This window comes from Giraffa tippelskirchi, chromosome 9, assembly GCF_054371585.1.
Source record: "Giraffa tippelskirchi isolate mGirTip1 chromosome 9, T2T-mGirTip1v1.2.pri, whole genome shotgun sequence".
Lineage (NCBI taxonomy): Eukaryota > Metazoa > Chordata > Mammalia > Artiodactyla > Giraffidae > Giraffa > Giraffa tippelskirchi.
The window spans coordinates 163,720,013-163,736,998 of NC_137283.1; the positions used below are offsets into that span (position 1 = coordinate 163,720,013).

Genomic DNA, 16,986 nt, shown 5'->3' on the forward strand with positions numbered 1-16,986 from the left:
CTTAAGATTTCAAGGCCACGCTGAAGAGTCCTCTGTCACTTACTCAGGGAGGAGGCTTCTGAGGTACCTCCCGTGTTGACGCTGGGGAAGACAGCGGGGTAAGTAAGGAACAATAAATGCTCAATTCCAAAGACAGGTCAGCTTTGATGAACGGACGGCTCAGAAGAGACAAAGACAGAGAGAAAGATGTCTAAAGCCAGTTAGCTCCCAGCTAAATGCAGCCAGCTGATGGAAACCAATAAAGGAATCTGTCAAACAACCTTAGACATAATCCAGTCTTGTTTGAAGCCACTGGGCTCAGGGGCCTTTTGTCACAGGGCAGAGATCACTGACATGCAGACAGCATTGCCTCAGCACTCTGTTAAGACCACAGGGTGTGGCGGCGTCCAGGGGAGCAAAGGCGGCGAATGGAAGAAGAGGCTGGCCGGCCTGGACATGGGTCGCCGTCAGTTCATAGGCACGGTGACCCATACTCAGGTTCTGGAGAGAGAGGCCTTGCAGTAGGACTCCGTTGATTGAGGGTTGAAGGGCAGGCAGAACTAGCCTGTGGCCTCCTCTGGACGTTAAAGGGGCCACCACCATTGCTGACACGTGGTATGGGACGTGTGGCTTCACCAGCCGACGGGGCAGCAGCACAGACTCGGTCCAAAGTCTCCATCAGCAGGTGCTCAGCCGCAGCTGCAGGCCAGCTGTTCCCCGGGGCGGCTCAGGGAGGTCCTTGGCTGCAAAGCTGCAGGATTGGGGTGAGCAGAGCCGGCGGAAGGTGCCAGCCATCTGAGAACACCGGGTAACTAGGAATTCCTCGCAGAACCAGGCATGGGTGCTGAGCCCCATGGGGGGGCAGCCGGGAGGGCAGACGGCTTGAGACCCCACCGGAGTCACCCAGTGGCTTCTTGGAGATGAACCCGATCATGGTTTTGTTCTCAAGAAGCAAGTTCTCTTTATTTGCTCACAGAGGGGACACAGAAGGGACACAGTACTGAAAGGTGAGGAGAGGTCCTCTGGGACACAATCTTTTTTAAAAAAGTTAATTAATTTTAACAGAAGGATAGTTACTTTACAGTATTGCAATGGTTTTTGCCATACATCAGTATGAATCGGCCGTAGGCATACGTGTGTCCCTCCCATCCTGAGCCCCCTTCTGTCCCCACCCCATCCCTCCAGGTTGTCACAGAGCACCGGCTTTGGGGGCCCCACGTCACACATCAAACTCACACTGGTTATCTATTTTACGTATGGTGATATAAATGTTGCAATGCTATCCTCTCAAATCATCCCACCCTCTCTTTCTCCTGAGTCCAAAAGTCTGTTCTTTACGTCTGTCTCCTTTGCTGCCCTGCACGTAGGATCGTCGGTACCATCTTTTTAGATTCCATATATGTGTTAATATACGATACCTGTTTTTCTTTCTGACTGACTTCACTCTGAATAACAGGTCCTAGGTTCATCCACCACCTCATTAGAACTGACTCAATGGGACACAGTCTGTGGATGGTTGTCAAACCCCAAGTTCACTTCCTCTCCTGTCTGCTACTGTCTGCTGAGAGGGGTCGGAAGGAAGGGGACACTCGGCCCCAGGTGTCCTGGCTGTGGCTGCAGACCCTCCTTGTGGCCCCGGTCAAGCCCTGGCTCAGAAGCGTGACGCTGGTCTCCAGGGACTCTGCAGGAGTGCCGCCTGCCTCCCCGGGAACTGGCCTGGTGTTCCCTTGGTTTTCTCAGGGGCCATTCATTCCATCAGTGGGTCTTTTCTAGGCACCTACTGTGTGTCCAGGAACACTCTGCTCACCGGGTGTCTGCAAAGAGTGATTCTTTATTGAAAAGCAAGAAAGTGAAAGTCGCTCAGTCGTGTCTGACTCTTTGAGACTCCGTGGGCTATACAGTCCATGGAATTCTCTAGGCCTGAATACTGGAGTGGGTAGCCTTTCCTTCTCCAGGGCATCTTCCCAACCCAGGGATCAAACTGGGGTCTCCTGCACTGCAGGCGGATTCTTTACCAGCTGAGCTATCAGGGAAGCCCCAAGAGCTGGAGAAAGCAAAGCTCAAACCTGGCTCCTGGAGGGCTAACAGTCTGTGAAATCACCCGACCGGTTATGTCCATCCCACAGCCCCTCAACCTCCCTTCTAGGAAATCTCTTCTCTAAGTGGTTTACGAGATGATGGAAGCGTCTTTCATTTTCCATTTCATCCTTTCCCCCTACCCCACCCCCCCGCCGCTCTCTCCCTGGGTCTGGTCGCCCCTCCCGGGACAGTGTTTACTTAGAGCCTGAGGGCCACCTGTTCTACGTCTCACACTGCGGAGGTAAAACCACGGCCTTTAGCGGACGGAGGAAGGGCTGGAAGCCGACCATGCATTCTCACAGCACGTGGGATCCTGCAGACTGAGCGAGGGCTCTGCAGACCTCGGCGGCTGCAGCGAGTGACAACAGGATCTGAGACTGAAGCCAAAGGCCCACCGAGGCTCAGGGCGTGTACCGTCCCCGAGCCCGGGGAGCACGCTGGAACACCTCTGGGAACCAGTTTCGGTCTCTGCCCTGTGCTCCGAGGGCCCGAAGCCTGTATTCTAGGAAATGCCGTGTGGGGTTCACACACGCACGTGTTCACACCACAGACAGACGCCTCCGCCTCCTCGTCCCCCCAACCCTGGCAGGAGAGACACCCGCAGGCCCCACACCGCGGCCCCCAGGCGAGTGTATCAGGCTCAGTGTCAGCATGGGGACCACAGCTTAACCCCCTCTGACACATACGCCCCACTGCGGGCCAGGCCCCTGGACAGGCAAGCCCACACCTGCCCCATGAGGAAAACACTCAGAGCTCTGTCCCCTGACCGACTGGGGTGCAGCTCAGGGCGGGGGGCGGCGGAGACAGGCAGAGAGTGCCCCCCACCCCCGGGGCTGGTGCACGCAATGGAAAAGAGCCACCTTCAGAGACAAGCTCTGGGGTTCACTGCTTAAAGGCAGGCGGCTGCCCACTGCAGATCCAGACACGGACTCGACATCCCTGTCATCAGATGGGAGAGTCCAGTCCCCGAGCGGGATGAAGGCTGGGGGCCTGGTTCTCATACTCTAGCCTCTAGGATGAGGATCACCAGGGGGGGCTGTCAAACCAGACTGCTGGGCCAGCCCCGGGTTCCTGAGTCAGGAGGTGTGCTGGCGGCCTGAGAGTGTGCGTTTCTTGTTTTACTTTTATTTTTATTTATTTGCCTGGACCGGGTCCTCTATGCAGCATGTGGGATCTAGTTCCCTGACGAGGGACCGAACCCAGATCCCCTGCATTGGGAGCTCAGTGTCTTACCCGCTGGGCCACCAGGGAGGTCCCGAGAATGGACGTTTCTAAGGAGTCTCCTGGGGTGCTTCTGGTCAGGGCCACTGCTGGAAACCACTGATGCCGTGTGGCTACGGGGTCGGGCGTGCTGCTGTCTGGTGATGGTGGAGAATCTATCCTGACACATACAAGAAAGGCCAGTTTGCTAATACCTCTGTGCACACCTGCATCAAGCCCCCCAAGCCAGTCCACCCTGGGCTCAAGGGCCGGGTTCAGGAGGCAGACAGCACACAGCTGACTGAAGGGCCCGATTTACAGCAAAACGACAGGCGACCTCACGCTCAGCCCTCAGAGGCCCCCGGAACAGCAGAGGGTACGACTGTCTGTCTGTGAGGAGCAAGATCTGTGTGTGCGATTAACAATGACATACACAGAGTCACAGGGTGAGAATAAAGCGCTTAGGATCCATCCACAGCGCCCACTGGCGGCACTTCCCTGGTGGCTCAGAAGATAAAGAATCTGCCTGCCGTGTGGGAGACCAGCGTTCAGTCACTGGGTTGGGAAGATCCCCTGGAGAAGGAAATGGCCACCCACTCCAGTATTCTTGCCTGGAGAGTGCCATGGACCAAGCAGCCTGGTAGGTTATAGTCCGTGGGGTCACAAAGAATCGGACACGACTGAGTGACTGACGCTACTTTCACTACAGTGCCCACCCGCTGTAACCCAGCCAGCCACCCAGAGTCTGACTTTGAAAGTGGCAGTGGAAGGCAGTTCCCACCCTGGACAGACACTCATCGCTGTGGCCTAGGGAACCCCTGTTCTCTGCTGAAAAGGCCACTGGGACTGCCCGGCGTCTAGGTCTCCCAAAGGTGACCACAGCCTCTCAAAGGGGACCTACAGCCACACAGGCCGAGCTGCTCACAGTCCCCATGACCTGGTTTCGGGGCCTCAAGGGGCTTCCTTTCTGGGATTTCCGCGAGGCTTCCTGGTTAAACCTTACCTAGCTTCTCACACCAGCAACCATGGTCACATGTCCACCTGGATCACGTTGCCCATAGAAACCACAGCCCAGCACCACGTGGTTTCAGGAAGAAAACGTGAAACGACTCAGGGAAAAACAGTGCAGCAGGCCACAGGCACGAGCGTGAGGCTAGGGCGGGCTGGCCACGTTCCTCTCTTCTGTTCCTTTCATTCCCTCCCCGTCACTCTCCTAAAGGCTGGCTTGTCCACTCTCACTGATCCCCTCTGTTGACACACTGTTAGAGCAGCCTCCTTAAACTCATTTTGGATTTAATTTCAAGTGGGACTTCTCCTTTTCATGTTAGAAAGGGTCTTGCCTCGCTTCAGTTTTATTTTTTTTCTCGCCCTTCTGTGAACAATCTCCTCCTAGGTCAGCTCTGGAGTAACAATATTGAGTCAGAGATATGCTGGCCTCAGTGCAGGCAAACCAAACAGGCGCCCCAGGGCAGGCAGAGACCCACGGGCCAGATGAAAGGCCGCAGGCTTTCTCACAGCCTGGTGTGAGCTGCACCCACCACGCTCCAAAGTCACCTGCAGGGTCCTTGTGCGGAAAGCCTGCAGAAATACCTACATGGAGCCAAAAGCCATGATTGGAAAGGGACTTTCAGGCTTGAGAGTCTTATGTCATCTTTTAAAATTGGGATATTTAGAAAGAAGCTGGTGGCTCAGACGGTAAAGAATCTGCCTGCAATGTGGGAGACCCAGGTTCGATCCCTGGGTTGGGAAGATCCCCTGGAGGAGGTAACAGCTACCCATTCCAGTACTCTTGCCTGGAGAATCCCATGGACAGAGGAGCCTGGCTCCATCGGGTCACAAAGAACTGGACACAACTGAGCACTCACTCGTCTCTAATAGAGGCTTTACTTTTAGAGCAGTTTTAGCTTCACAACATAATTGAGAGGAAGGTACAAGTTTGGCACAACCTCCCTGTTTATCAACTTTACTCTCCAGTATGTACATTTGTGACCAGGGATGAAGCTACTTTGACACAGACTCTGAAGTTTACGTTAGGGTTTGCTCTTGGTGGTTTATGGGTTTGAACAAATGAATGGCGGCATACATTCAACATTATAATATCATACACTGTACTTGCACTGCCTTAAAAATCCCTGTGCTCAGCCTATTCATCCCTTCCCCACCCCTAACCAGTGGCAACCACTGACCTTTGCACTGTCTCCATAGCTTCGCCTTTTCCGGAATGCCGTGTAGCTGGAGTCATACTGTATGTGCACTTACAGACCGGCTTCTTTTATTCAGTTTTATGCACTTAAGTTTTCTCTAGCTCTTTCCATGACATGACAGCTCTTTCTTGGGGGTTGATTAATATTCCATTGTCTGGATGTACGACAGTTTATTTATCCATCACCTACCAAAGGACATGCTTCCAAATTTTGGCAATTATGAATAAAGCTGCTACAAACATCCACGTGCAGATCTTTGTGTGGACATAGTTTTCAACTCCTTTGGATGAATAACAAGATTGTGATCGCTAGGTTGTATGGAAAGAGTATGCAGAGCTTTGTAGTCAGTCAGTTCAGTTGCTCAGTCATGTCTGACTCTCTGCGACCCCATGAACTGCAGCACGCCAGGCCTTCCTGTCTATCACCAACTCCCGGAGTTTACCCAAACTCATGTCCATTGAGTCGGTGATGCCATCTAACCATCTCATCCTCTGTTGTCCCCTTCTCCTCCTGCCCCCAACCTTTCCCAGCATCAGGGTCTTTTCAAATGAGTCAGGTCCTCACATCAGGTGGCCAAAGGATTGGAGTTTCAGCTTCAACATCAGTCCTTCCAATGAATATTCAGGACTGATCTCCTTTAGGATGGACTTGTTCAATCTCCTTGCAGTCCAAGGGACTCTCAAGAGTCTTCTCCACATTTCGTGGACGCCGGGTGTGCGAGAGCATCCGGGAACGCCGGGCAGGAGGGGACCGGGAAGACCTAACCTAGGTTCTGTGAATTTGAACCTCCGCATTTCTAACTCAAGATCTCGAAATGCATCGTGATTCCTGTCCGTTGGACTGTAAAGTTTATGTAGGTAATCTTGGAAACAATGGTAACAAGACTGAATTGGAACGAGCTTTTGGCTATTATGGACCACTCCGAAGCGTGTGGGTTGCTAGAAACCCTCCCGGCTTTGCTTTTGTTGAATTTGAAGATCCCCGAGATGCAGCTGATGCTGTCCGAGAGCTAGATGGGAGAACACTGTATGGTTGTCGAGTAAGAGTGGAACTATTGAATGGTGAAAAGAGAAGTCGAAATCGTGGCCCACCTCCTTCTTGGGGTCGTCGCCCTCGAGATGATTATCGGAGGAGGAGTCCTCCACCTCGACGCAGATCTCCAAGACGGAGAAGCTTCTCCCGCAGCCGGAGCAGGTCCCTTTCTAGAGATAGGAGAAGAGAGAGATCACTGTCCCGGGAGAGAAATCACAAGCCGTCCCGATCTTTCTCTAGGTCTCATAGCCGATCTAGGTCAAATGAAAGGAAATAGAAGACCAGTTTGCAAGAGGAGTGGTGTACAGGAAATAACTTCATTTGACAGGAGTATGTACAGAAAATTCAAGTTTTGTTTGAGACTTCATAAGCTTGGTGCATTTTTAAAATGTTTTAGCTGTTCACATTTGTTTGTCTGTTGGAACAGGTGACACAAAGGTGTAATTCTCTATGGTTTGAAATGGATCATATGAGGCATGTAATATCAAGAATTGTTACTTTACAATGTTCCCTTAAGCAAAATTTAATTTGCTTTGAATTTTAGTCTTGCATAGGCTGATAATAAATCTCTAACTCCTGCCCAGCTAAAGTTGATGTTTAACATTATAGAAACAAAAACTGGCAAAAATTGGAATATTTTTTTCAATGTAGCTGGGATATGGTATGCAGCTGTAGTTAAGCAGTTTTTAAAAGCTGTTGTGAACTCAAAAGCCAGCTGGAAAAATTAAAGCTGCACCCTTAAACTAAATTAGAGGTTTAAAAATCCTGCTAGTCTTCACACTGGACAGAAGGTTGTCCAGGTGGTGTAGAATCTAAGAAGTTTCAAGGAAATTAGTTTACCTTTGCTTTAGGTTGTAAGTTCCTTCTGTGATTGCTGTATATGAATATATAGCTCTTTGTAACGTTCTTTATTTGGAAATCTGAGACTATTCAAGATACCAAATGTCCTGCCAGTTTAAGGGTACATTGTAGAGCTGAACTGAGTTACTGTGCAAGATTCTTTTTTCATGCTGTCATTTGTAATATGTTTTGTGAGAATCCTTGGGATTAAAGTTTTGGTTACAAAAAAAAAAAAAAGAGTCTTCTCCAACACCACAGTTCAAAAGCATCAATTCTTTGGCGCTCAGCTTTCTTTATAGTCCAACTCTCACATCCATACATGACTACTGGAAAAACCATAGCCTTGACTAGACGGACCTTTGTTGGTAAAGTAATGTCTCTGCTTTTTAATATGCTGTCTAAGTTGGTCATAGCTTTTCTTCCAAGGAGCGTCTTTTAATTTCAAGGCTGCAGTCACCATCTGCAGAGATTTTGGAGTCCCCAAAACTAAAGTCTCTCACTGTTTCCATTGCTTCCCCATCTATTTCCCATGAAGTGATGGGACCAGATGCCATGATCTTAGTTTTCTGAATATTGAGTTTTAAGCCATCTTTTTCACTCTCCTCTTTCACTTTCATCAAGAGGCTCTTTGGTTCTTTGTCACTTTCTGCCATAAGGGTGTTGTCATCTGTATATCTGAGGTTATTGATATTTCTCCTGGCAATCTTGATTCCAGTTTGTGCTTCTTCCAGCCCAGCGTTTCTCATGATGTACTTTGCATATAAATTAAATAAGCAGGGTGACAATATACAGCCTTGACGTACTACTTTCCCTATCTGGAAAAAGATAAGACATTGAAAGAGCTTTGTAAGAACCTGCCAAACTGTCTTCCAAAGTGGCTGTACCAGCAGCAATGAATGAGAGCTCCTGTTGCTCTGCAAACTCACCACCATTTGGTGTTGTCAGCGTTCCAGACTTTGGCTATTTCTCTTTTTTATTGGCTGTTGTAATAGGTGTGTAGTGATAGCTCATCATTGTCTTAATTTGCAATTCCTTGATGGCATATGAGATGGAGCATTGTTTCACATGCTTGTTTGCTACCTGTATGTCTTCTTTGGTGAGGAGTCTATCACAGTCTTTAGCCCATTTTTTATTCATTTCTAAGAAATTTGGGGCTAGATCTTCACTGCGGGGCACAGGCTCTTCGTGCAGTGCGTGCGGGCCTCTCTCTAGTTTTGGTGTGTGTGGTTAGTTGTCCCCCAGCATGGGGGATCTGTTTCCGGACCCGGGGTCAAACCCACATCCCCTGCATGAAAGGTGGATTCTGAACCCCTGGGACACCAGGGAAGTCCCTAGCCCTTTTTTTTTTTTTTTTTAATGCAGCTGTTTCATTTCTTATTGTTGAGCTTTAAGAGTTCTTTGTATGTTTTTGTATAACACTCCTTTATTAGGTGTTGACTTTTGCAAATATGTTCTCCTAGTCTCATGACTTGACTTCTCATTCTCTACTTTCTTGAATTTGATTGCTGATTGTTGTTGAGAATTTTTACATTTGTGTCATGAAAGATATTGGTGTGTAGTTGTCTTTTCTTGTAATATCTTTACATCATTTTATTAATTAATGTTAGTATTGAAGTTGGCAGACTAATATACAGTTAAAAAAAAAAAAAAGACAACATTTTGATCCTTGTCTCTAAACTTCCATGAAATCTTACAAGTTATCTACCAAAACCTTTCTCACTCTTGCCAGCGTGAATACTTCAATATACCTGCATGGACTAGCAAGGATGTGTGGAGGAGGAAACTGCTTTCAGTTCCTCTTTGAATTCAGAGGGGCCATTAGAAACAATTAACATTAAAAATACTTTAAATTTCTTCCATTTCTGCACAGACAATAAAGCCTTATTTCAAGTGGATCATGACTTTTATTAAAAACTCCACATTTCTAGTATTAGAGAAAACCACCTTTCTGAATTTAATATGTAAGATTTATCCTGCTTTAAAAGTGTTAAGCGGATAGTCTACAGTCATGAGAGCATTTTGTTTTCTCTCCAGAGAATGTGGAACAGAAGTCGAATGTTTGCTACAAATTAAGCTTTCGGCCATCTCCAGCCATCTGACAGAGCAGCCCCAGAAACCCTGCCCTGTCTGGCAGTGGAGGATGCCATGGTCCTGACACTCAGGTGCGAAGGCCCTGGGCCTCCCAGATCAGCTAGAAGGGCCGGGGCACCATGGCGAGGAGAGGCAGACAGAAGCACCTGCCCTCTGCCAAGGGGTTTGGGTACCACCTGCACCCCAACAGTCTCCTAATGATGAAAACGTTCAGGACACACACAGCCTACCAAGCTGTCCAGCAAAATAACTTGATAAAAATCATACACCACAAAATAAAACCTATTTTAAACAGCACACACTCTTCACTTTTGTCTTTAAGTGAATTTGTGCCAGGCACTTGCACATAAGGGTCTTCTCATGATAGCCTCATGAAATAAGCACGATCATGCCCATTTCCTAGGGGCACTCGGGGGTCTGAGGACCTGCTCAGAAGGCCCCGGAGGAGCCAAACAAGGAGTCAGACCCCGGTCATCTGACCTCTATCCTGCGCCTCTGTCTGACGACACAAACAAAAATCCAGCACTAAGAGCAAAGGCAAAAAGTTCTCGTCATTGTTAGACCCAACCGATGACGCATAGGCAGGAAAATACGGTTCATGATATTGCACATTCTATCCCAGATCCTCCTGCTTTTTTATTTCCAAATCGTGCCATGCGAACTTGCTGAAGATGTTACGTGGGTTCTGGAATAACAGAGCTCCCTCAGGAGGGAAGGGCAGTGCACAAGACAGCAAAAGAAGAAAGATGAAAAACACACATCCTATCAGGAGAAAACCATTCCCAGGTCCCACGGTAGTGGAGCCAGGAGCTTAGGAGGCAACATCAGCTAAAACTCACCGGAGACACGTAGCTGGCAAGCCCTCTCCTTCCTGGAAAAGTAGAACCTTTAAGACTATACTAAAACCTGTTATCTATAGGAAACCTCCTGTTTATTTTCACCTTGATTTTATATAACAAAGGCTAAGGATAATTTATTTTCTTTTTTTGAGAAAATTTATTTATTTTTCTGGTACCACGTGGCTTGTGGGTTTTTATCTTAGTTCCCTCACCAGGGATTGAACCAGAGACCCCAGCATTGGAAGCATGGAGTTCTCACCAGTGACCACCAGGGAATCCCCTAGGATAATTTCTTTTCTTCCTCTCCAAACCTGTTTCTATCTGGTGAGTTCCTTACTCTCCTTGAGTCACATTTACTAAATGCTTTTCCTCCCAGACACAGTATATTCTCTTTGCAGGCAGAGATCGCGACTTCCTTCTTTGACGTCATCTAAATGAAACTATCTGGATGATGCAAAACGTTATTTTACATACAATAAGATTTTCAAATGCTCATTACGCTAACCACTTCACTGAAATGAAAATTTGAATTCTAAGTAATTAAAAACCATGGAACATAGCAGACATGCAAAAATATCCCCAATGGCAATGAACACAGTATTAGAAAACACATTTTCATCAGCGTGAGAAACCTCACCTCGTCCCTCTGTTCAGTATATTGACCAACAGCCTGGCCCCTCTCCTCCTAGGAGGGCACTGGAAACAACACTGAATTACGAGGGCCTTTCTACTCGTGGAGCAGAGTGTTGCGGTGTTTGATATCATACATTTTATTACCGTATAGACAGAAAAGAATATGAACTCACAGTGAGATACACTGCTTGATATTGAAGGCCAAAGCCTGGATGGGAGTGGGGTTTGGGGGAGCATGGATACTTGTAAATGTATGGCTGAGTCCCTGCACCATTCGCCTGAAACAATCACAGCACTGCCTGTTAACTGATGACCCCATCACAAAATAGAAAGCTTAAAAAACAACGACAAATATGTAAATAAATCTAAACAGTAAAAATATATATATATTTAAGGCCAAGTTTAACATTTGAACAATAAATTCTTCCTTTTGGTTTAAAACTGGAAATTTACAGTTCTTTCAACTCTGCCAGATTTACTCTGGTATTTCAGTATTTGATACTATTATTTATAAACATAACTACTGGGAAACTTTTTTTAATTTATCATTGAATACAAATAAAAAATTATCAATGTTTTAATTCTTAAAATTCTCAGAGAAACTAAACTTATCTTGGTAGAGACAAGAAATGCATTTTATATATACCATTTAAATATTCCAACATTAAGGACCAATTGTATATAGCCTAAGGAAATGTACTCAGTATTTTGTATTAACCTACAAGGGAAAAGAATCTGAAAGAGAATATATGTGTGTGTGTGTGTAACCTGAAACTAACAAGACAATGAAAATCAACTATACTTCAATAAAATTTTTTTCTGAAATTCCAAAACTATCACAAAAAAATAAGTAGACACTTATTTAGATCAGAGTCCTGTACTTTCCAGAAAACAGTACTATTTTCTTTCGAGGGGATCTACGAGCTGGCTGCCAGCCTGGTGCTCCGACTCCCCCGAGTCAGACACGGAGCCTCATCTCACAGCTGTGACATCCTTGATTGCCATGACAACTGAGATTTCCAGCGGTGATGAGGACCCTTCATCACATCGGCCTGTTATACAGGACAAAACAGCTTTCACCTTCATACACACAGGGTTTCAGTAGTGAGAAAGGTGTTTCTGCTCGACTTCTAGCTCTAATTTAAAACCCTTGTTCAGATAGTCAGCGTTCTGCGTCCACTCTAACAGGACCACCTGAGTCACCAGGATTAAGTCCTGTGGACAGAGAGATGAGCAGTTCAGGGCAAACACGCTGAAGCCCGCGTTCAACACCGACCAGCTCCAGTGGGGTCCAGTCTGGACCAGACCACTGGCTCCTCTCCTCAACCCCACTCAGAGGAGCTTCCCAGAACTTGGCACGCCATCACCTGCCTTCACCAGGGCTGCAAAGCTCCACACACCCCTCCAAAACTTGCCCTTGACTCTTCCATTCTAAAAAAAACAAGTCACTCTACTAACAACATTTAAATCTTCTCTGGAAATGCCACGTTAAGTGGATTAAATGCACAAATTTCTTAAGAAATTTGCAAGTTTGAGCAAAATTTCTTTAGACTTTTTATGGAAATAGTACATAACAATATAGGGTGATGTGAAAGATAACATTGCCGCTAAAATCCGGAAAGTACATTAAAGAAGAGAGACTGGAATCTTCATGCAAGACATTAATGTGAAGTGTTTGTATCAGTCACTCAGTCATGTCCAACTCTTTGCGACCCACAGGGACTATAGCCTGCCAGGCTCTTCTATCCATGGAATTCTCCAGGCAAGAATACTGGCGTGGGTAGCCATTCCCTTCTCCAGGGGATCTTCCTGACCCAGACAGCAGGCCCATGTCTCCCATATCGCAGGCAGATTCTTTACCTTCTGAGCCACCAGGGAAGCCCCATTAATATGAATGCATTAATAAAAGGCGATGCTCACCTAAAAATGCTTTGCCTCAGCAATGTGTCTATAGGAAAACCATCAGCGATTGTTGGCCTGTAATGTTCCCCCTGTACCAACTTGGACCAGTTCTGGCATGGTGAGCGTTTAATAAATATTTATGCAAGAATTCCAGAGGGTTTCATTATCAAGAACACTTCAGACTTCAGGGAAGGTGGCAGTCACCCACCAAATTCTATGAGGTTCTCATGAAGTTCACGTGAACCAATCAAAATTTACCCAAATGCACCACAAGCTGCCCAGAGCTGCTGGCTAATTCACTTCCAAATTACTGCTATCTCCTACCTGCTAAAAATTATCATGCTTCTGTTAGCATAAGTGATGTTGCTGGGATGACATCCACTGTGTGATGTTATTAGCTTTACGTGACTCAGTAAAGAAAAGCTAGCTTACAGAGTTTCCTGCAGCCCTACTTGAAAATCTCAAACAAGTTTTGGGAACACTGGTTTCTCAACCCTGAGGCTACTTGTATCTGTATTTGTGCCAGTTCTAAGCAGAAAGTAAGTGCTCCACTTTATTGAAATGGGTTTCACTTTATTGAAAAGTGCTTCTCACTTGAGAAACAGCTCCAGTGTTGTACTGAGGGGGGAAAAAAGCGTGTCCTTTTAGTCCACCTCTGAACTGTAGCTCTTGATGATTATTGCTATCGCTGACATCAGTACACTAAAGGAAAATACCAAACACAGAAGCACTATTCTACAGTGCTTATTTTACTTCAGAAATTATATTAAAATCAATATAGTTTTAAAATACTTTAAAATGTTATGTAGTGTTAACTTAATTGGGAGGGAGATTACATCACTACGTCCCAGAATTAATTGCTAAAAAGTGGAAAAAAATTATTCAATTTTGAAAGAAAAAAAGGATAAATACAAACTTTTAAATTTTATATTCTGGAGTTTTTGTTTGATTTCTGTTCCACAAGCTTCCTCCTGGATCAGCTTCCAAAAATCCTCATTGTCGCTCCTATTCTTCAACATTCCACATTTGGTCAGTTCATTTTGCAGCCCTACAATCTTATTTTCAAAAAGAACAGTATATATATGTGTGTGGGCATAGATATATATACATACATATATTGCAAAGTGACATTTTAATGGCAAACAAGTCAGTGGGTAGTTAGAGATTTAAAATCCCATTTCTAAGCATCAAAGGACAACACCTGGATAACTTGCAGATATCTAGTTAGGAAAGCATTATTTCCAACAGTAACTGATGCCAGAAAAATAACACCTTTAAAAGTCTCTGTCCCTTAATTCTAGGGGTTATTTATATTTAAAAACTAAAGGAAACAATTCCAAGGGAAGTAAACTATTTTCCTTTCTTTCTTCTCTTTTTTTCATCCTAGACAGTGGTAACTAGGAGTTAATATAAGGAGAATTCTTCGGAGAGGTGCTAGGGCTCCGGAAAGGAAGGGAGAAAGGTTTGAGGACGATGAGAGGAAGTAGATAAAGGTAACTTTCTCCTAAAATTCAATTTCTAGTTTTATCGCCTTGACATGGAGACTCCAGAATTACCTCACACTGTAAACCGATTGTCAGAGAGGAATGCTCTGCTTCCGGGGTCCCAGAAAACAGGCACCAGGGGTCTCGCTGCTTTTAAATATCATTTCATCTCTTAGAAACTGATAAGGCCTGTTTTAGGAGGTACAACTAGATACAACAAATAGCTTCTTTAAAACAGTACTTCCCCAGAAGACCCCTCTAATCTCCCCGAGGATTTATAGCAATAGCTTGGGGGTGGAATTTTCCATTCAATTCAAGACGACCAAGAGGAAGCCCAGGGCTCTACGATCGGGAGAGGTTTTATGGACGCTGCCAGTGTAACTCGGATCAGCACTGACCAGTCTTTTCAGTCTGATTCCCACAGCAGTTCCTCATTTACAGGAGGTCGTTTCACGCGGCACCCCCGGACTCCCTCAGATACCCAGGGCGGTGCCCCCTACCTCCCAAGGTGGGTAGGTCCCTTCCCCCTCCAAGGGGAAGAGCTTTCATTCACCGGGGCCTGTTCTCTGGACTCTGCTCAAAATGAAGCGCGGTCTGGAATGAGATTCATCGATACTCCCTGCTCTGGGCAGACGGCAGCCCCCCGGGAGCATAAAGGGTGTGAAGGCCCTGGGGCTCGGGTCTCCCCTACTGCCCAGCTCCCAGCATTTCACGTGTCCCCGAGGGGCCGACGGGGCCAGCATAGCTCCCACCAGGTTCTGGTCAGAGGGGCTCCAAGAGCAGCGGCTTGCCCAGGGAGGGTTGCGGGGTGAGGCAGGGACACCCCCACCTCAGCCGTTCCTGAGTCGTTCGGACTATGAAGCGCACTTGAGGCCGGACCGGGAACGCAGGTCCCGGGTCCTGGGCCGCGCGGGTGCCCGCCGGGCGCGGGGCTGTGCGCGCCGAGGCCTTGCGCCGAGGCGCACGTCCGGCAGCTCCCGCCGCGCGCTGCAGAGAAGCCAAGAAAAGTCGCGGTCAGCGTGCGGTGCGGTAGCTGGGCAACAGAGGCGAAAACAAATGACAAGTAAACAGCCAGCCACAGGAAGCCATTAAGCAGAGTGGGCGCTAATGAGCGCGCAGCGGGGACCCGCCTCCCGCCGAGGGGGCGGCCGCGGCCCCCACGCCGCCCGCAGCCCCGCAGGCGGCCGTCCACCTGCCCGCTCCCCTGGCCTTTGAAGGCGAGCCGTTCGAAGCCTCAATTCCTGTCGTCCCCCAAAAGAGGCCCCGGTGGGGACAGAGGGAAGGAGACTAGGATGCCTGTATCTCACACGTTAACCCGTCTTCCCGGGCGCCAGTGGAGGGCTCAGCCCAGGGGTGGGGGGTGCAGGAGGGCCCGCCCCGCAGGTGAAGGGACACGGAGATGTCCTTACCAACCCACTTTCCGGGGAGTCTTTTGGAAGCTTCTCGTAAAAATCAACCCTTTTGAATAACCAAATGTTCCTTTGTGCGCCCTTCAACCATTCTTTAAACGTCGTTTCAGGTGGCCCTGGCTTGTCCAGCAAGGACTGAGGGTCTCCGTTGAACGCTTCTGCCTGAGCTCTTACTTAAGATGCCTTACAGCTCGCTTTGATTTGGGGAGCGAGGGTCCCTTCCCGGGACTCGGGGTGGGGGATGCGCCGGGGCAGGTGGGCGCGGCCCGCGGTCCCCGAGCGTCCCCCGCGGGGCCCAGGCCTGGTCTTTGCAGCAGCGACATCCCGCGGTCAGCCCGGCGCGTCCCGGTGACACCCCCGCGGCGTCCACCGCGGTCCCAGGGAGCGTCCTGGGAACCCACAGGGTTCATCTCCCTGGGTTCAGCCCCCCAGACCACACACGCAGCCGGGCTTAGGAACTTAGAGCGCTATGCAAAGGCGCTTCCAACAGAACCTGCCTCTTAAGCCTGTTTATCTTAAACATTTTTAAAGCAAGTGGTAAAGTGGCTTAGTCTGCTTTAGAGCTCGGGCAGCCAAGGAGTCACTCCGCATCACCTAGGACTTACTTGAGAATTACTTCTTTATGGCTTTTTTATATGTAGTAAATTCCCTTTATCACAAGGAAGAAAGAATATATTTAATCATACATCACAGGGAGGAAAGAATGTCTAAAATCAGAAATCTATACAGACCTATGAAGATATAAAAACTGATAAAGTGTAAGGAGAGATAACCACAAATCACTGTAACGAAATGATCCTAAAAGGAATTCCAGTATATACAGCGCGGTTATTTTCCCACTAAGGCGGTTCTGCTGTCTTCTGTTTGCGTGTGTGCGCGTTTACGTTTCAGTCGGCTTGTCTTTCTCAGTGAAAGACACTGTTTACCAGCCACTACATAGATCTTCATCCGTGAAATTGTCTTTTGAATCAATCATAGCATCTCATCACCTTATTAACTAGTTAGTTGAACCAAATCTTTGATACATGTGCTTTTTTTTTTTTTACTAAAAAAAAAATCAGTTCACCCATTGTTCCCGCCTTCCAACCCCCCACCCATCTGTTCTGTCTGTGGGCTTGGTTTGGGGAGTTTGTTTTACTTTTTAGATTCTATTCTAATCTATATTCAGATTCCACATACAAGCGAGATCATATAGCACCTTCTGTGTCTAACTTGTTTCACGTAGCATGATGCCCTCCCTCGGGGTCCATCCAGGTCGCAAATTGTAAATTTTCATTCTTTTGATGGTTAAATA

General features: G+C 47.4%; 1 pseudogene; it reads left to right on the top strand.

Moving 5' to 3' along the window:
• The first annotated feature begins 6,157 nt into the window (after positions 1-6,157).
• LOC145520399 (serine/arginine-rich splicing factor 3 pseudogene) lies at positions 6,158-7,071 on the top strand (annotated as a pseudogene).
• The last annotated feature ends 9,915 nt before the right edge of the window (positions 7,072-16,986 follow it).